The sequence below is a fragment of the Bos javanicus genome, chromosome X, assembly GCF_032452875.1.
Source record: "Bos javanicus breed banteng chromosome X, ARS-OSU_banteng_1.0, whole genome shotgun sequence".
NCBI lineage: Eukaryota > Metazoa > Chordata > Mammalia > Artiodactyla > Bovidae > Bos > Bos javanicus.
In genome coordinates this window covers 117,267,226-117,289,404 of record NC_083897.1, presented here as the reverse complement: position 1 = coordinate 117,289,404, position 22,179 = coordinate 117,267,226, and the positions used below count along the sequence as shown (strand labels likewise).

Genomic DNA, 22,179 nt, shown 5'->3' with positions numbered 1-22,179 from the left:
CTTCCTGACCTGCATATATTATTATTAGATACTATTAACTGATGGTTTTATGTCAAGTCAGAAGATTTGGATGTCTTATTCCTGAAGAATCTAACCCCGTATATAATTGATGGTTAGTAGGAGTTTGTTGAGTTGCATAAACTTTTTATATCATTTTCCTCCTTTCTGCTACCTCATCAACCTTTCCTGTCATCTGCTAAAATTTCCAGGGGAAAAGCAAGCAGCTAACAATGTGACCCCACCATGAGATTTGACTAGGTAGGGTACAGTGATAATGCTGCATAACAGACCACCCAAAAGCTCAGAGTTTGCAATGCTAACAATTTATTTCATGGTCAAGGGTGTACACTTTGGTCGTATTTTGACTGATCTTGTCTGTTCTTGCCTGAGCTTTACTGAACTATGCTGGACTTCAAGTTTAGGGTTAGATTCAAGTCTCTTCCACGTGGGTTTAATTTTTGAATCTATGCTGCAGGAGCAATAGCTGTCTGGAACATGTTCTTTTCGTGACAAAGGGTGGAAGCTCCCAGGGAACTGGCAGAAACATGGAATATTTCTTTAAAGCTCAGCTTGTAATATTCACAGTGTGACTTCCACTGCCCATTGTTCCTTTGGTCAAGGGAAGTCGTCCATTCTTCCACTGGTCAAAGGAAGTCATAACAATATCAAACGCTAATGTGTTGGAAATACACACTCTACCTTTTTCAGTGGCAGACACCTCAAAATCACATGGGTTTTGAGGCATAGAGGTAATTTTATTACAGTGAGGATTTGAAGAATTGAAACTAATGATCCAGTTCACCTCTGACTTACTTTCTGAATCTCTTCTACTTTGTACTCTACACAAGGGTCAGGAAAATGAAAATTAACCCTCCACATGAAAAAGATCCTTATTTGACTTAAAAACTGTAAAGGATATTTTCCTTAACATAAAATTAAGTTCTATGCATTATGGTTTGGAGAATTTGAAGAAATAACTAATGAGAAAGTGCTTTAGAATATACTTCATACTGCATCAACAACAGTGTATTTTTAAACCCAGCCTATTTCCTCTGACTCTTTTGGTCTTCAACTGTACGTAAGCATTTGATTGGGAGGATTGGGGTGGGGGGAATCCTTTGTAACCCTCCACAGCTAAGCTAAATAGACAGACCTAAAATAGGATTCAGTTGTATCAATTTGACATGGTATGTGAGTGTGTGTGTATGTGATTGTGTTTGTGTGTGACTGTGTGTGTATGTAAGTGTGTGTGTGTGTGTGTGAGTGTGTGTGTGTGTTTGTGAGTGTATGGAAATGTTTGCACTTGCCATTTATTTTTATCAAACATTTTCTAGGAATCAGAAATCTATAGACTGATACCTCTCAGATAGCCGTCACCCGATCCTATAGGATGATAATTGTCCAGGATTTTTCAGGTCACTATTTGAATTTTATTTGAAGAGTCTCAACAGTCATGAAAAATACAACAACAACAAAACCCTGGAGAAAGAATTCTTATTTTAAATCCAGAACAGGCATGTACTACTGCGTATTTCATATACTCACAGGACAACAGAGAACTTTCCTTACCTGCAGAGAATAAAGGAAATGGTTCCTCAGAGTCAATTCAGAATAGTAATTGGTTACAGTTGAGGTAGTGGTTTTAATGACATGGACACTTGTTCCCCAAGAATTGATTTGGGACCACCAAGACATTAACACAGACTATTAAGCACAGAAAGAACCAGTGGTGACTTTCAATCACTTCTTGTCAGATTGATTTGAACTAAAACCACTAACCCGGAAGACAGGCACCACCTCATTATCAGTTTTCTTAGGTCAATATCAAGCAAAATAAAAATAAAGAGACATATATGATAAGTATTTGTGTTCATAGGCATTCATATGAATGACATTTGTAACACAATCATTAGAACAAAATAAAAGTAGCTGAATTAAAATTCAATTAGAACCTTTCTAATATTTGTCAAATAGAAAGGAGCAAACTTCACTGAAAAAATGGAGACAATGTAGAACATGTTTATTGCTATATGAATTTTGTCAGTTGGAGGGCAGGGAATATAGTAGAAGTATTGGCAGTAAATAAACTTTTAAGTTATTAGTTTTTTTCTTCTAGTTTTCCCTTCCATAATGACTTCCAATTTCTTTTTTTTAATATAAATTTATTTATTTTAATTGGAGGCTAATTACTTTACAATATTGTATTGGTTTTGCCATACATCAACATGAATCTGCCACGGGTATACACGTGTTCCCCATCCTGAACCCCCCTCCCACCTCCCTCCCCATCCCATCCCTCTGGGTCATCCCAGTGCACCAGCCCCAAGCATCTAGTATCATGCATAGAACTTGGACTGGCGATTCATTTCATATATGATATTATACATGTTTCAATGCCATTCTCCCAAATCATCCCACCCTCTCCCACAGAGTCCAAAAGACTGTTCAATACATCTGTGTCTCTTTTGCTCTCTCACATACAGGGTTATCATTACCATCTTTCTAAATTCCATATATATGTATTAGTATACTGTATTGGTGTTTTTCTTTCTGACTTACTTCACTCTGTATAATAGGCTCCAGTTTCATCCACCTCATTAGAACTGATTTGAATGTATTCTTTTTAATGGCTGAGTAATACTCCATTGTGTATATGTACCACACCTCATGTGAAGAGTTGACTCATTGGAAAAGACTCTGATGCTGGGAGGGATTGGGGGCAGGAGGAGAAGGGGATGACAGAGGGTGAGATGGCTGGATGGCATCACTGACTCGATGGACATGAGTCTGAGTGAACTCCGGAAGTTGGTGATGGACTGGGAGGCCTGGCATGCTGCGATTCATGGGGTCGCAAAGAGTCGGACACAACTGAGTGACTGAACTGAACTGAACTGAACCACAGCTTTCTTATCCATCCATCTGCTGATGGACATCTAGGTTGCTGCCATGTCCTGGCTATTATAAACAGTGCTGTGATGAACATTGGGGTACATGTGTCTCTTTCAATTCTGGTTTCCTTGGTGTGTGTGCCCAGCATTGGGATTGCTGGGTCATATGGCATTTCTATTTCCAGTTTTTTAAGGAATCTCCACACTGTTCTCCACAGGGGCTGTACTAGTTTGCATTCCCACCAACAGTGTAAGAGGGTTTCCTTTTCTCCACACCCTCTCCAGCATTTATTGCTTGTAGACTTTTGGATAGCAGCCATTCTGACTGGCATGAAATGGTACCTCATTGTGGTTTTGATTTGCATTTCTCTGATAATGAGTGATGGTGAGCATCTTTTCATGTGTTTGTTAGCCATCTGTATGTCTTCTTTGGAGAAATGTCTGTTTAGTTCTTTGGCCCATTTTTTGATTGGGTCATTTATTTTTCTGGAATTGAGCTGTAGGAGTTGCTTGTATATTTTTGAGATTAGTTGTTTGTCAGCTGCTTCATTTGCTATTATTTTCTCCCATTCTGAAGGCTCTCTTTTCACCTTGCTTATAGTTTCCTTTGTTGTGCAAAAGCTTTTATTTTAATTAGGTCCCATTTGTTTATTTTTGCTTTTATTTCCAATATTCCGGGAGGTGGGTCATAGAGGATCCTGCTGTGATGTATGTCGGAGAGTGTTTTACCTATGTTCTCCTTTAAGAGTTTTATAGTTTCTGGTCTTACGTTTAGATCTTTAATCCATTTTGAGTTTATTTTTGTGTATGGTGTTAGAAAGTGTTCTAGTTTCATTCTTTTACAAGTGGTTGACCAGTTTTCCCAGCACCACTTGTTAAAGAGATTGTCTTTAATCCATTGTATATTCTTGCCTCCTTTGTCAAAGATAAGGTGTCCATATGTGCGTGGATTTATCTCTGGGCTTTCTATTTTGTTCCATTGATCTATATTTCTGTCTTTGTGCCAGTACCATACTGTCTTGATGACTGTGGCTTTTAGTAGAGCCTGAAGTCAGGCAGGTTGATTCCTCCAGTTCCATTCTTCTTTCTCAAGATTGCTTTGGCTCTTCGAGGTTTTTTGTGTTTCCATACAAATCCAATTTCTTGTAATATTGCAATAAACAATATGTAAGTAGGTCAGCACTGTATATGTGTCTGCAGTTGCTACGGTTGATATATTCTTCTCCAGGGATGTCTCTGTCATGACTCTTCTCTTTTCCCATCTTCTATCATTGTTGATTTGTCTCCTTCCTTTTTTTCTTCCCTTATCTGCTTTTATAACTTTAACAGTGATGCTGCATATACTGCACCAGCCTCTCTTCCGAGGAACCCATTCCATATATCCAGCTACATCCTGGAAGTGTTCACTAGCACCTATATCCATGTTACCTCAACATCTCCTCTCCCTCTTTTCCCATCCTTTGTCTGCTCTCCGCTTCCTTCAAGTTAAACAAAAAAATTAACTCATTATTTCTTAATTTACTAGTTAGCTAATTCTGCAACCTATGTCAATATCTCCATTATCTTAGATTCTTGCCTATTCTTTAACTCCACATCTCCTTTATTACTGGAAGACAAATTGGCATGTATTTCCAGATGTGCCTCTGGTTCTCAGTGTTAATGTTTATTTGTTAATTATGTTAGTAGTCTTAATTCACATCTGCTTCATAGTTTCACTGATCTCACTTGCTTCAAATTCTTACTAACCAATGTCTAGGTCAAAAAATGGTAAGCACATGACACATGCTCCTTAGCAGGCATTTCATTTGACCCTGACATTCTCTCTTGTTATTCCAAGACATGGCTTCAAAATGCATGTATCAGAAAGTCAAAATCAGAACAGTATCACTGGCACAGTAGGAAATCTCTCTGCAATCTTGACCTAAATTATTATATTACAATGTAAAACCCTCTTCCGTGGATATTTCTACTCTGAATATGTTGTACAAACTTCCTTCAGATAAATCTGCCTAAAGCGTACTTTTCGTTGTGTCATTTTACCATTCCACATGAATGTGATCATTGACTATGTACACTGGAAGTGGAAATGTTTGAGAAGTCCTGATTAAGAAGTTGACGTGATTACTACTTTATAATTTTGTGTCTCTGAACTCATTGGTGCTAGTTTGGGAGGGTCTCCCGAGATCTACTGGGAGGAATAGCTCTTCAATGTACAGCAGAATCCACCTTCTCCTATTTGGGGTAGAAATTTTCTCAACTCTGGTTCCTCAGACAAATGATCCCACCTGCTCAATTGTATCAGCAAAATTCTCACATCTTCTAGTTAGCTGATGGCACTGATCATGTTAGTTTGAAAAAGGAGACATTCTTTCCCTTATCCAATTTTTTATGTGAATTGGATTTCACTGAAAAAAAAATAAGATAAAAATGTGCTTAGTCTAGTCTTTTATATATTTTCAACACCTTTATTTTGAAATAATCGTAACTTAGAAAAATTTTCTGGAAACAGCACTTAAAGTTCCTGTGTATCCTTTGTCCACCTTCCCCCAATTTAACAACTTGTATAATCATAGTACAATGATTGAAATTATGAAATTATCATTGATCAATAGTATTAACTAATCTACAGATTTGTTTTGCAAAGTGTAATGTTTAAATATCAGTATGTTGGCTATATTTATCTAAATTCGTTTCACTTAAATACCGCACTTAGACATAGTGATTCATCTTAATATTGATAAGTAAAATAATAAAAGGTCTAAAATAATGTTTTCACTTGGTACCCATTTTCAAATTTTTTTATTACATGTTAAGTGAAAGTCACTCAGTCATGTCCAACTCTTTGTGACCCCACAGACTATACAGTCCATGGAATTCTCCAGGCCAGAATACTGGAGTGTGTAGGCTTTCCCTTCTCCAGGGGATCTTCCCAACCTAGGGATCAAACCCAGGTCTCCCGCATTGCAGGTAAATTCTTTACCAGCTGAACCACCAGAGAAGCCCAAGAATACTGGAGTGGGTAGCCTATCCCTTCTCTAGCAGATCTTCCCGACCCAGGAATCGGACTGGAGTTTCCTACATTGCAGGCAGATTCTTTACTAACTGAACTATCTTACATGTTAGCTTTTAGTTATATTATTAATATTTATCTTAGTTAACTATTTGGATTGCAAACAGCAACCTTCATGTTTGATATGGGCATGGGTCTTTGTTCTTTACAACCTAAACACTAAGAATCTTTAGCAGAATCTTATAGAGGTCTGTACACAGGAACTAGATTCTCAGTCAAAGTGGAACTGGGGACTAGAAATTAATTAGGAACCAAAATATGCACACGTTCTCTCTCTTGCTCGCTCTCCCTCTCCTTCTCTCACTCAGTGGTCACAAGTTGTCCTATTTAGTACTCAGTAGGATTTTTCAATCTTTTAGTATGTCATTGTGTTCTCTCTTGTTCAGACCTTTTTCTATTCTAACAAATGGCCCCATAATGGCCACTCTAGTCAAAGTGAATCATTTTTCAGCTCTGTTATTCACCATAGACTGGAAACTCCCTTTGTTGACTCTTTATTCAAATCCAAAAGAGGGCTTTGTTGAATCCAACTTGTTCCAGAAGCAGCAAGAGAGTCCATGCCCTGATACAAAAATAATAATCATTTCTGTTCTTGTGTCAGTTTTGCTGATGTCTCATTGACCAAAACAAATTACATGACCAAACCCAGATTCAAAGAATGGAGTAGATTTTACCTCATGTTAGAAGTTACAACAGCACATTGAAAAGAGATATCATACAGAGATAGAAGAATTTATAACCTGTTTACCATACTAACATAAGAAATAGAAGTGTTTTCTATAGAATAGTAAGTATTAAGGGCTTTCCTGGTGGCTTCAGATAGTAAAGAATTTGCCTGCAATGCAGGAGACTCGGGTTCAATCCCTGGGTTGGTAAGATCCCCCTGGAGAAGAGAATGCTACCAACTCTACTATTCTTTCCTGGAGAATTCCATGGACAGAGGAGCCTAATGGAATCCAGTCCATGGGGTCACAAAGAACTGGGCACAATTGAGGAACTAACACTTAACAATTAAGTACAGAAGGGGATGTGAGCAAATGTTTCCCCAGTCAGGTTTGTGAATGGGCAGCTCCAGAATATACTTCATACAGTGACATCAGCAGGGTGCTGTACTTCATTTATATTGATGTGGTCCATTTTGCTCATAATTATAATATTCTCAATAACAGAGTCATGAAATAGTTTGAGGAAAGTATATTAGTGAAAAGTGCATATTGTGTGTACAGTCAATCCTTTGATTGTTATCTAAGATCAAATAGCAATGACTGGAAACCATGTCCCCTGATGGCTATTCTGTAGCATAGATAAGTTAAAGATGTGGTGCCCTTCCTGGTTTAAAAGAACCCACATTGGGAGGGGAAAAAAAAAACAAAAGAGGAAACCATTATCACAGTGAACACTAATTGGGAACAGTACTGGAAAAAAAAGAGAAGTTATTAAAACTTTCCTTTCATTATAGTGACCCTTAAGTGTTGAAGGTAAATTACACTTATTGGTTTTGCTAGAATGTTGTACTGGTACTGCCTGTATTGTGTTTTTTCTGTGGGTAATAGAAGCAATAAATTCCCAACAGTTAATGTATTGCTGTGTAAATATAGACAGTTCATTTGTACCTAGTCCTGTGAACCTTTCTCTTCTGAAATACTCCTCAGATATAAATATTAGAATTGGACATATTCATGAAACAGAGTTAACTATGAGATCAACAGGATGCCATACTTCTTTCTGTGCACTAATAGACAAACATTGGTTCTGAAAGGCTTAATAGACTTTGAAAAAGTGACACTCCATTCTCCACTTTGCTTTAGAGTCACTGTTGTGGAGAGAAGGGAACCCATGAGTGAGCAGAAAATCAATTGCTGACTTTCTGGAACAGGTTTTACCTACCAGTAGGGCACCATTATCTCTTTTGGAACCCTGCTGGCTTAGCCATTAGCTCCCTTTTCACCAAAAGGGTCAGCTCTTTGCTGCTTGTGAGTCAGAGGTTTTATACATTATACAGAAATGCCCTTGTTTTTAAAAATGGAATTGCATCTAGAAATGTGTTGGTATTCCTCAGAGGTAGCTATTATCCAAGAAAATCTACAGTGAAGTAGACTATTATTGACCTCTGCCTGGCCCATTATCCGGCTATATTCAGAGTTTCGTCTGTATAGAATTATTGCAGTACTGTCAAGTGCTAAAAATAGCTGTTTAAGTTCATTTGAATCAGATGCTTTAGTCCTTTAGTTATTCTCTGTCCTAGTTCAGACATATGGGCCCTGAAAACACGTGGCCTAAAGGTTTAGATTTCTGAGTTTAAAAGGAACAATGAGCCTTTGATTTAAAAAGGGAAAATGATTCTTTACCATGATATAATTCTTTTAATGAAGTTGCTGTTTTTCAAGTATCATTTATTAATTCCAAAATCAATTTGAAAACCGCTTAAATATCTTTTAATAATTTCAGTATACTAATAGAAAATTGTTTCAACTGAGAGAAAATTGAGCTAGAAATAAATATCACTTGAGTGAATATTGCCTTGAGTTTGAAATAATAGTTGAAAGCACCATAGTTATCCAAAATTTATTACACAGTACCAAATGATTCTCAAGATCTTTTGCCTTGTATATCTTTTTAATTATAAAAATCTCTTTGAAATTTGTGACTCCTTAAAGCAAAGGCATATTGTGAAAAACAAAAAAAGCAATGTGGTTAAATATTTGAAGAATTGTGAAACATTAAAATCCTCCCTGTTGAGTGGGAACTTCATTTGATCACATCTGTGAAAGGTGTGTTATGTATTCTGAGGCCTAAATTGAGGTATATGGGACAATGCTTAGATTATTCTTCTTAAAAGCTAATAAAGACATTTTAGTGGGAAAAAGATTAACATATACTATATTAATTAATCACCTAAAGTGAGAGCCAGTTATAGTTCTTGTATTTCCTAAATCGTGATTAACCCATATTATAGCCAATGTAGATGGAGGAGCCTGGTAGGCTGCAGTCCATGGGGTCACGAAGAGTCGGACACGACTGAGGGATTTCACCTTGACTTTTCACTTTCATGAACTGGAGAAGGAAACGGCAACCCACTCCAGTGTTCTTGCCTGGAGAATCCCAGGGACGGCGGAGCCTGGTGGGCTACCGTCTATGGGGTCGCACAGAGTCAGACATGACTGGGGCGACTTAGCAGCAGCAGCAGCCTGATAACTGAGGGACAATACATACCTTAATTTCAGGTAGCTGTTTTCTTCCTGTAAGGTAATACTTAGAAGGAATGCTTCTTTGGAGTTAACGCACCTGACAATCCCCAGCAGTAAACATATTAATCATCATTTAGCAACATTCAAGTAGTCATACACATAGTACACCTGGGGAGAAACCAGTTATATTTTCAGAATACAGCCATCTTCACAAGTGAGAATGCTGTTTCATCTGGAATGGTCTCAGAACATTAAAACCAGTGTTAGGCTGAAGCCAACTTATGCCTCACAAGGAACTGACTGACAAATTGTCCAAATCACCCCTTACATTGTGAAACTGTTCCTATACATGCACCAGCACACCACTGAATTTTCTAGGGTTTTTCCCAATGTTATTGAAAAATAATTGGTATACAAGCTTAAGCCTTATAGCATGGTTGTTCGAATCACGTATGTTGTGAAATGATTGCCACAGTAGTTTCAGCTACCATCCAACTTCTCACACAGATAGAATAACAAGAAAAGAGAAAAGAAACAAAAAAAAATCCTCACGGTGATGAGAAATCTGAGAATTTACTTTCGTAACTTTTTAATATGTCGTGCAGTGCTGTTAGCTATAGTCATATATATCGTTTTAAAATAAGTAGATTCTCTATATGATTTGGAATGAATATTCATCTTTTATTTTTCTTACTGTGGACTTTCAGTTTAAGTTAGCAGGATCAATGAAGCACTTAAAATAGTCTTTAAACTTGAAGACCATGATACATCTGTACTTATCATATTTGTTATTACATCAGACTGCCTGGCCTAGTCCTCATCTATGTTCATGAGGTTTGATCGCCTAGTGCATGTGAAAACCCTCTCAATTCCCCAAATAGATGCTTCATCTTGACTATAAAAGCAGAATTTCTACCTGATTAGTTTTCATTGTGAAGCTGCCTTTCACAGTTTCATATTGAGGCAATTATGTGAAACACATATTTTAAAAGGAATGTTTCATTAATTGCCTTCTGAAAGGAATCAAAATAATGTACTTCCTCAAAACAAGGACATGATTCTCAGTGTTTATGCATGAAGTTTATAATTGTATATATATATATATATATATATATACATATATATATTATAACTATCCTAGAAGCACTTTTCACAATAAGATGTTTTTGTAATTATCCATCTAGAGTAATTTGGCATTTGAAGCATTGATATTAAAGGCTGGACAATGACCATAGGTTACAGAGCTTTGCTTTAGCATTACTTGTTTTACTGCAGAATTCAATGAAAGGCAGGTATCATGTCTCATGGACTTTACTACAGCAGTTATGAACAAGAGCTCTTATAACATTTTGTCACTTAAAATGTCCATACTTAGAATAGTTTAACACAGAAAAGCCCCTCCTTTAAGCTCCAATAATGCAATTCTGCAATTCGGTTATAGGAGGTATCATCTGGCGATAAAACTGTTGACTTTCTCATCTCTTACCTACTCAGTGATAGAAAGCATATATATATATATATATATATATATATCTCATTGTATATATTGTTATATTCTGGAGTCACTCAATATCCATTGCACAATAAATGAATGATGACTAAGAGCAAATGTTGGTGGTGTAAATAATAAGTCCATTCATTAATGAAAGACATTGATGGGACTTCCATGAGCACTGAGTTTATATATATAAAGTATAGCAGAGTGGTCTGGGCAGAAAAGACTTTATGAGCAAGGTTTCTGAGGTGTAACTAATGCATTTGAAGTTCAATAGTGGGACAGGTTGGTTGAAGCCAAGGTTCACAGAAGTTAATTCTGGAGGTTGAGTGGAGAGTCGGAGTAAAACCAGGTCATGAGAAACGTTGAGAGTTTATCCTGTTGGTTATGGGGAACCACTGAAATTTTGCTTAAACACTTAATTTTAGAAAGATTTCTCTGAAATAAACTGTGACAGGGGTGAAATTGAAGTCGGAGAAAAGTGAAAGCCTGAACTATTAAACTATTAGTGCCGTGAAATTCAATGTTATTTAAATGTGTTCCCATTCTCCCTGCAAAAATCTATAAATAATCTTAAGGCAAAATTATTCTCAAATATTAAATTGTTTTAGACCTTTTTCTAGGAAAACAATACTTCTAAATTCTATGTCCATATTATGGAGACTGAGTGTAGCAAAGATTCTCAATTTTATCACCAGCCAGTACAAATCTGTTGATTGGACTAGTCAAAAATGTGAAGAATTAGAGTCAAAATAATTTTAAATATATGTTAATATTTACTGAGACTCATGGACAAACAAAATACAGAAGCAAGAGTCATGGAAGCGAAAGCAAAAAAAGAAGAAAACTATGCAGTGGGTAGTTGAGAAATTAAAAATAATTAAATTATTATTTCACTTCTCAGAGGGAATTAGTTAACATTTGCCAAGCAGTACTATATACTAGGTATAGAATTTTTCATTTGCAGTTGTTTCAGCTCAGGCTGTTATAACTAATGTAGTATGTATATACCACTTCTTCTTTATCCATTTATCCATTGATGGACACAGAGTGTTTCTTTATCTTGGCTCTTATGAATACTGCAAAAAATATGAGAATGCAGATATATTTTTGATTACCTGATACCTCCAACTTCTCACCAACACTTGCTGTCTATCTTCTTGATAACAGTCATTTTTAAAATTTTATTTTATTTTTAATTAGAGGATAATTACTTTACAAAATTGTGATTGATTTTGTCATACATCAACATGGCATTGAGACAAATATATTACCATGTGGAAAATAAAGAATCAGTGGGAAGTTGCTGTATGGTGCAGGGTACTCAAGGCTAGTGCTCTGTGACAACCTAGAGAGATGGGATGGGGAGAGAGGTTCAAGAGGGAGGGATACATATTGATGGTAGCCATTCTAACAGGAGATATATATGTGTGTGTGTGTATATCATGTACACATACACAATGGACTATTTATTCCCCCACAAGAAAAAGGAAATCTTGCAATTTGTGACAACATGGATAGACCTTGAGGGCATTATGCTTGTGAGCTAAGCCAGAGAAGGAAAAATATTGTAAAATACCACTTATATATGGAAATTAAACCTAACTGGCAGAAATAGAGAGTAGAATGTTCATTACCAGAGGCTAGGGGAATTAGGGAGATGTTCAAAGATACAAACTTGCAACTACAAGATGAATCATTTCTGGAGATTTAATATAGATATAATATGATATAATATAGTGATTATAGTCAACAATACTGTATTATATACCTGAAAGTTGCTAAGAGACTAGGTTTTAAATGTTCTAACTACAAAAAAGAAGTAATAATTAAGTGATGTGTTAGAGATGTTAGCTAAAGCTATGGTGGTAATCATTGCAATATGTGAATATATCAACATATTGTGAACTTTAAACTTACATAGTACCATATGTAAATTTTAGCTAAGAAGAACTACAAATGAAAAATTCCATAGGAAGGGTGCTTTAAACAACAAACATTTATTTCTCATCATTCTGGAGTCTGGGATGTTCACCATCAAGGTGCTGGCAGATTTGGTTCCTAGTGCGAAGCACCCACACTTCCTGACATGATGCGCCCTCACATGTCAGAGAGGGAGAACTCTGATGTTTCTTCCTCTTTTAATAAGGACCCTAATCTCATCGTGAGGGCCCTGTCTTCATGACTTCATCTAAACCTAATAATCTCCCAAAGGCTCCACCTCCAAATACCATCACATGATGGGTAAAGACTTCATCAGATGAACTTTGGGAAGTTGGGGACACAAACTGTATCTGGACAGTCAAAACACATCTTGCTAAATCTAAATTGGGCTCTGTGTGAGGTGCTAGTAGTAATGTGTCCCTTTCATCCCAGAATCTCTCCTTAATAGTGAAGAAACATTTTGCAGTGTCGACTAATAAACAAAGCTTGTTTTAAACAAGACTAATTTATGTGTACAACACACATGCACACATACAGAATATAAGGAATAAAGTAATCTTATCTCATAAGACACTGTAGTTATATACCAGTGTTCTTCCTACTGAAAATAAGAGCATATTTAGTTGACTCAAAGGAAAAAAAAGAGGAATGAAATAACAAGGAAATGAAAGGAGAAAAGAGCCGGTAGAAGAAAGCTATATTAAGGGAGTTCTCTTGACAGCTGGTATGCTTCTTAGCTTTCCAATTTCTACTTCCTTGACAATAGCAGCAATTTTATTATCATAACCTTAATGACTTGGGAAATGCAAACTGGTTAGAAAGTGTCAAGGTAGGAAGGAGATTTTCCAAATTTCAGGCTTTCTAATGAGGGCTTCACTTGACAAATCTAAGTCCTTTTAGCATAATGGGAAGATATGTTATCAATTAGGAACATTTAGCTAATGTTGGAGTAAAAAATTTCAATACTTTACCATCTAGTAAGTGCTGAAATGGCTGCAGTGTGTTTAGAGGATACGATGGGTTTTAAAGACACCAGGACAGGAGACACACACATATAAACATGCATGTATTTTCAAGTATCTATTATAATAGAGGGGTGGGCAAACTTTTTCTGCAAAAGGGTAGAGTAAATATTTTAAGCTTTGCAAGCCAAGTGGTCTCTGTCACAACTACTCATCTCTGCTGTTGAGACATGAAACCAACCACAGACAATATGTAATCAAATGATCATGGCTGTGTTCCAGTAAAGCTTAATTTATAAAAATAAGGAAGGAGCTAGATTTTTCCCATAAGCCAGTTTGCTGACCCTGATCTAAATTTTTTTATATATGAAATTTTATTAATTTTTGAAATTTATATGAAATTATAATGGATGTACATGTAACTTTAAGCCTCAAATAGCTAAATATATATCAAATTATTCAAATTTTTAAGAAATACTGAACATTTCTATATTTTATACTTTTTGCAAAAGTTATTTTATATTAATATTTAATTCAAGGGAAAATCATTAAAATGAAGTGGCATCTTCATTTTCAAAATCTCCTTAAATATATTCATGCTTGTCAGTGCCTTAAATGGAATCTGTGAACAATTCTCATAAAAGAGCTCCTAAATTATGTCAAATCAACTTGTAAAATAATCTCTGAATGTTTATTTACCACTTTTTATATAAGATTAAGGTTCCAATATTTGAGAATAATAGCAAATTACATGCTAATCGCTTGGTATTTTTCTTAAAAGAATCATAATGACATTTGGTACACATGTATACGTGTGGTCAATTCATGTTGATATATGGCAAAAACCATCACAATATTGTAACATAATTATCCTCCAGTCAAAATAATTAATTGAAAAAAAGAAGAAACTCTAAAAAAAATAAATAATCGGTAAGAAACAGTCAAGTTCAAAGGAGGTAAATGCAAAAAGATGGGGAAAATTTGTTTAGATATAAAATGGAAAACAGAGGAGCCTGACAGGCCACAGTCCATGGGGTCGCAAAGAATCAGACACGACTGAGTGATTAACACTGGACTGGATGCCTGATAGGAAAAAAGAACTAGTAGACGTTTTTAAAATATTTTAATCATAGTTTTATAGTGATCTGGGATATAGAATGAATTAATGTCTAAGGAGTCATTTGTTCTTATTTAGGAATTTGAACTGGTGTCTACCTCTGCTTAAGTCTGTCTGCCTGTCTCTCTGTCTAAAGAGACAGAGACAAAGGCAGAGACATTGCTGTTATGTATTTGTGAAAACAGTGCTCCCACATTTATATCAGTACTCATTTTGCTTGTCATTATTCAGAACAAAAGGGTATTTGGTGCCTGAACAGAAAAAGAAAATTAATTTAAAATTAGAGTGGAAAGTAAACTTAGTAAATATGATATTTTCCATCAGTTCTGTAATTTATTTTAATAAGGAAAGAATACAAGTTTCAATGCAGTATTGTTCTAAGGCTTACTATGCATATCAGGATATGGATTAATGTTTCTGAAAAGAGAAATACTTGTCATGGAAAAAGGTATGTAGTTAATGAAAGTCAAGGTGACAAAATAAGAACTATCAAGTAATTACAAATAACCTAGGTGTTTTGAAACCAGGATAACAAACTGATCTCATCAAGTGTCTGAAAACTCCATCTCTTAAAGAGTGAAGCTATCATATAAATAAAGTGTCATTACTTTTACTATTTTAAATCTTAAACTGTAGGAAACGTGTAATTTGCTTCACTTAAGAAGTTGTCTCTCTTCTCCAATTACATCTGTCGGTTTCAGATGAATTTTCCAGAGCTGATTCTTACTAAGGTTTAGGCAGTAAAATGTTGGGATAGAAAATGCGCCCCCTCCAGTGCAGTCACTCATGTGTAGGAAGTATACTACAACAAGCCACTGGGAAAACATCCCTCTGGAATGGCAGTTTCCTTGAAGCTAGTGCCAGGGGATATGCATGCATGCTCAGTTGTGTCTGACTCTGTGACCCCGTGGACTGTAGCCCTCCAGGCTTCTCCGTCCATGGAATTTCCCAGGCAAGAATATTGGAGTGGGTTGCCATTTCCTTCTCCAGGGAATCTTCTGGACCCAAGGACCGAACCTGCATCTTCCTGCATTGGCATGCAGATTCTTTGCCGCTGAGCCACCTGGGAAGCCCACCAGGGATTGTACCTATCTTTTATTTAATTATCTCAAAGACAATTAATAGGGCTGGGCAAGATTTTTGTGACTTATCAAGCAATTCCAGAAATTTTAGTTAGCAATATCAAACATGGATAGTCTAGCTTTCTTAACATTTCGTTTGAAGATGCTTTAGGGTAGGGACCATTTTCTCCAAGGTCCATAAGGGATTTTTGTTTGTTTCATTCTCAGCTGTATCATAAGCTCCTACAACAGTGCTGAGCCCAGGATAGATGCTGGATAAATATTTTTGAAAGTAACAAGCTTTACATTGCCAGCAAAAACTTAGGATGAACCCATTCTAACAAGTGCCTATTAAATTAAGTGGAAATAACAATTACAAATAAAGAACTACCATGCCACTCCCCACAGTGGGTCTGCAAATTTACCCTTATAAAGCTGTGGAATTTGTCCCTTTGAGAGTTTACACAGATTCTTTTTTTTCCCTACATAATGAGAAGCTGGATGCAATATAAATGCTATAAGGGCTTCCCTGGTGGCTCAGAGGTTAAAGCATCTGCCTGGAATGCGGGAGACCCAGGTTCGATCCCTGGGTTGGGAAGATCCCCTGGAGAAGGAAATGGCAACCCACTCCAGTACTCTTGCTTGGAGAATCCCATGGAGGGAGGAGCTTGGTAGGCTACAGTCCGTGGGGTCACAAAGATGAATGGATAAGAAAACTGTGGTATATATACACAATGGAGTATTACTCAGCCATCAAAAAGAATATATTTGAATCAGTTCAAATGAGGTGGATGAAACTGGAGCCTATTATACAGAGTGAAGTAAGTCCGAAAGAAAAACACCAATATAGTATACTAACGCATATATATTGGAATTTAGAAAGATGGTAACAATAATCCTGTATATGAGACAGCAAAAGAGACACTGATGTATAGAACAGTCTTTTGGACTCTGTGGGAGAGGGAGAGGGTGGGATGATTTGGGAGAATGGCATTGAACCATGTATAATATCATATATGAAATGAGTTGCCAGTACAGGTTCGATGCACGATGCTGGATGCTTGGGGCTGGTGCACTGAGATGATCTAGAGGGATGGTACGGGGAGGGAGGAGGGAGGAGGGTTCAGGATGGGGAACACGTGTATACCTGTGGTGGATTCATGTTGATATATGGCAAAACCAATACAATATTGTAAAGTTAAAAAATAAAGACAAAAGAAATCAATAGAAAAATAAATCAATGAAACAAAACAAAAAAAGAATGGTTTACCCTGCCTGAATATAGTCTTTATTACTATTACTTTAAAGAGAGGAGATAAAAGATACTTTTAGTTCACATGCCTATATGTCAAGTAAAATATACTTTTGATTTACAGATATGTGACCTTTTGCTTATACTCTAAGAAGTCATGATTAGGGGGAAAAAATCCAAGAAACATAAATAATTGGATTTTTAGGTTATCGTGTTTTGTAGTCTAGTTTCAACGTTAGTAGTTACCAAGGCAACAATTCTTATTAATTACGGCAGCCACAGAATTACATGGGGATAAATATTAGGATTGTTGACTTCAAAATGACTATAAGATCATCCTCAGTAGCAGATCACAATGCAGTAGTTCTCAGCCCTGACTGTAAGGGAGAATCACCTGGGGGAGCTTTTAGAAAATTTTATCCTCAGACCCAGATCCTAGCTTAAGAGAGTCCACAGTGGTACCTGAACACCTGTATTTTTTTAAAAAAAGCAGCTCACGTGATTCTTTTGTGCAGTTGTGGCTGAGAAGTTTTAGTGGTCTTCAAATTGTTTCTCTCAAATAACTCTAAAGGAATTTGGAAAAACTGTGTAATCTTTCACATTTTAAATATAAAACATTTCATCATGTATTTAAAGAGCTGCAAAGAACATAAGCTCCTTTGTATCATATATATGCTATAAATACATTCTTGTTGAAAGTTAGAAGCTGGATATCTTACTCATTTGATTTATGGAAAATGTCCTAAAATAAGATAATCTGAGATAGAGAACTTTTCCCAAAGTTTGTTTCTCAGATAAAATATGGGTCTATTCCTTTTAATATTTCTTTAAGAGATGCTCTTAATGAAATCTTTCAAAGGACCAATGCATTCTCTAATAATTCCTTTGTTTGATGTCCCAGAGGGTTTCTCTCCTTGGAGCAATACCCATTTTGAATTAATTTTTGTAAATGGTGTGTAAGATAGGGGTCAAGTTTCATTCCTTGGCATGAGAATATCCAATTTTCCCAACACAATTTATTGACGAGATTATCTTCCCCCACTGCGTATTCTTGGCTCCCTTGTCAAATATTAATTGACCATATCATAGCTCAGTTGGTAAAGAATCTGTCTGCAATGCAGGAGACTCGGGTATGATTCCTGGGTCGGGAAGATCCCCTGGAGAAGGAAATGGCAATACACTCCAGTACTTTTGCCTGGAGAATCCCATGGACAGAGGAGCCTGGTGGGCTACAGTCCATGGGGTTTCAAGAGTCAGACGTGACTTAGCAACTAAACCACAACCATATATACATGGGTTTATTTCTGTGAACTTTCTGTTTTAAATTCAGAGGAGGATGATTAGGAAAGATGAAAGGCTGATCACAGGCATATTATCAGATCAATTTTAGATATATTCAAAAGGCAAAGATCTGGACATGGATTCCCTTAAATATATCTATGTTTGTGTACTTCCTGAAACCTTCACATTGTAGTATGTCTACCCAGGTTGGAAAGTAGCAGCATTAGAGATGGAGCTGGTAGTATGGTGAACATACTTTTGGATAGGCATGAGAATTAGCCTGTCCCTCACTGAATCTCACAGTTGGCCACCAAGTGGATTGGTAGTTGGGAATGGTGAGCATTTTTTAATTAGAACAGGGTGTTTGGCACATGTCAGAAAAAGATAGGTTAAAACTGAACAGTTCAGTTCAGTTCAGTCGTTCAGTCGTGTCCAACTCTTTGCAACCCCATGAACCGCAGCACGCCAGGCCTCCCTTTCCATCACCAACTCCCGGAGTCTACCCAAACTCATGTCCATCGAGTCGGTGATGCCATCCAACTATCTCATCCTCTGTCGTCCCCTTCTCCTCCTGCCTCAATCTTTCCCAGCATCAGAGTCTTTTCAAATGAGTCAGCTCTTCACATCAGGTGGCCAAAGTATTGGAGTTTCAGCTTCAACATCAGTCCTTCCAATGAACACCCAGGACTGATCTCCTTTAGGATGGACTGGTTGGCTCGTTGTAGTCCAAGGGACTCTCAAGAATCTTCTCCAAAACTGAACAGACAGGCATCAAAGTATACATTCATACCAACAGAAGGATAATAAACCAGGAAAGTAACTAGGAAAAAATTCTGAAGTGTAGGAGAAAATAGGAGAATTAAGAGGTGAAGTTGTTCAGTAATCAGCAAAACCACGGGGAATGAAAGATTATGATAAACAGGGCTAGAAAATCATTGAAAGATGCCATCACCAAATTGGTGAGAATATGTAAGGCTCCCTTCTCTCTTACTCAACAATCTTTCATGTTTCCCCTTTAAAGCAACAATAACCTGTCATGCATAGTAAATGAATACCTGCAGGCAAAAGCAGGAAATGGATAATTCCATCTTTTTGGTGTGAAAGAGGAAGGCAGCAACAGAGAGGGAGATCCTGACATCTAAATTATGGTGAATGCTCAGAAAATTTACTTCTGTTCAATGAAAAGCCATAAAATCCAACTATAGATGGCATTGACCAGAGATACAGACCCACAGCTAATGACATTTTTTACATATCTCTTTTCTCTGCAATATTTTTAAATAAAAGATTTTATAGACTTTCCCTTTTTGATAAATTTTCTTGATTCCTGTTTTCATCCAAACAGAATCCCAACCGTTATCTCTTGAATGACTAAAAGTATTTCTTAAGCTTTGAGTGCTACTTAAATATTGCAGGAGAACATTTTTTTATCTCACATTATAATAAAGACTTCAATGATTTTTCTAAAAGGAAAAGAAGCAGAGTGATAATTTTTAATTATTTAAAAGTGTGGAGACAGAAGAACTTTTACCTTGAAAGACTTTACTCTTGAGCATCAGATAAATATAAAAGTCCCATGGTATTTGGAGGAGCATATTTAAAATTGACCCTACCCCAGAAATCTGGATAAGGGTTAATATAAATAAAATATAGCACAATATTAATTTACTTAAGTGTTTATGCAGTGTTATCACAAATACAAAATGTGAGTTCACACTTGAGTCCCTTATATTTTCATATTGCACAGCATTTGTCTTTTTAATTAAGAAAAAAAACACATTTCTATTGCATTGCCATGGGGTTCTTCATTTAATTTCCTATTTAGAAGTAACTTCATTTCTCCTTTTAATTTAATTAAAAACGTGAAAATTATGAGAGAAAAAATGTTAAAGAAAATCCTGAGTCATCACTCTTTCCCTCTCTAATTATTCACGTCATTGATGACTGTGTGTCTAGAACAAAACACTGATACCCCTCACTGGGTGATAATGAGCCTTTGCAAAATTTTAGATCAGACATGAAATGAAATGTATTTAGCCCTTTAAAAGCATTGGAACACTGGAAATTGGAATTTACTTGTTTTGTGAAAATTAATAGAAAACATATGTATACTTATGGCAGATTCATGTTGATAAACAGCAGAAGCCATCTCAATATTGTAAAGTATTTATCTTCCAATTAAAAATAAAATTAAAAAAGAAAACAAACAACCAAGGTATTTCTTTCCTTTCTGACCAGTTTTTTAAAATTATGGAAACAAAATTTCCTATGTATAGAAGCCCACAGTTACCCTACCCCCAAAGGAAGAAAGAAAATGTTTTCTTATAAACCTGGAGTTAATATATGTTACAACATCTACTTTAAGTGGAATTTGGTCAAAATATTTTATTACAGTTTTTTGAAGTGGCACATCTTGCTTTTCAGAAGCTCAGCTTTAGGAAATGAAAGAGCTAAATGGTATTTGGTTTCTCATCATTGCCCAAGTCAGGGCAAATTTGCTGGGGCAGGAATGCAGGGAGACGGGGTGCTAGTAGTCATGGCTAATACCTAGAAAATTTATATTGATGCTATTCAGTTGGGTGGCGTGCGATTGAATATGCTCTAAGACTTTTGGTTAAAGGAAAGTTGTTTACTGGGAAGTGTTCCACCAGAAATTTGCCCAAGTCATAGAACAGAAAAATGGAGAAATGAATCATTCATTTGTTTAAAAAAATAAATATGTATTGAGCCACTACCAAATGCTGTCAGCTGTACTAGGTGTGGAGGATACAGTAGCAACAACAACCAAATACAGTCCAGTCATGGCAGCAGAGATTGCAAGGGGGCCTGTCTCTTACAGAAGTCTCCAATGTTTCTAAAGCTTTAATACCACCTACTTTTTATTGACCTTTTATTGTCTTGTTTTGATTAGTTAAGGAGAACGAAAGAACATTTACACATGTGCATATTTTGATCATTATTTACATAGAGTAAACTATTTTCTAATAACACTGGAAAGTACATTGAAAAATTGATTTATGGAAGAATCTTGAGCCCAAATCATTCCATTAAAATAAAATTTTATTATGCAATTTATGCCAGTTTTTATATGCCTCTGTTCTGAAAAGTTCAGTCATGCGCCATAAATATTTTATTGTAGTAAGTTAAGTAACATATTTGAATAATTAATTCAACACCCTGAAGTATGGATTACTGCCAGATCAATAGAAGAATGTGTACAAAAGGGATTGTACTACTTGAGTAGTCAGATTACACACACATACATACACACTGTGTTCAAATGGATCCTTGGACCATATCAAATAACATTGAATTAAGCACTAGTTGGTGATTATATGATGGTGATATTATATTACAAAAATCTGTATTTTATATATTTTCTTTAATTAGGACAATTAGTTATAAAACATTGGTATTTCCCTGATCAACATCATCTAGATCCTGGGTCAGAAAACTTTTAATATGAAAGGCCACATAGTAAATGTGTTTGACTTTGTGAGCCATGCTGTCTCTATCAAAACTACTCAACTTCAAGCCACGGCAGCATGAAAGTTGATGCAGACAACAAGCAGGATGAGCAGGGCTGGATTCCAATAAGACACAATGAGACTGATTTGGCCTGTGGGCCACAGTTTGTTCACCACTGATCTAGACAGCAGAAAAGTTGAAAGGAGGAAAGTACGGTTTCCATTTCAGGAGACTGAAAAGTGTTTCATTGAAGAGGGAGCATTTGGGACAAGCTTGAAGGCTGGGAGGATTTTGGTGAGCTGAGATTGTGATTTCTAGTGGAAGGAATGTGCAGAGTATGAGACGCAGAATTGTCATGAACACCAAGTGGTCTATTACGGAAGAAATGTAGACTCTATATAAGGAATAACTCTATAGAGAAGTTCAAATGTAGATTCGCTCATTTTTGACAGT

General features: G+C 36.3%; 1 protein-coding gene and 1 non-coding gene across 2 annotated transcripts in view; both read left to right on the top strand.

The window, feature by feature from the left end:
- IL1RAPL1 (interleukin 1 receptor accessory protein like 1) overlaps window positions 1-22,179 on the top strand; it is a 702,885-nt gene that overhangs the window by 153,101 nt on the left and 527,605 nt on the right. The window lies entirely within an intron of this gene.
- Window positions 16,252-16,323, top strand: TRNAS-GGA (transfer RNA serine (anticodon GGA)). Its single transcript has one exon. It is a non-coding gene; the product is annotated as a tRNA-Ser (tRNA).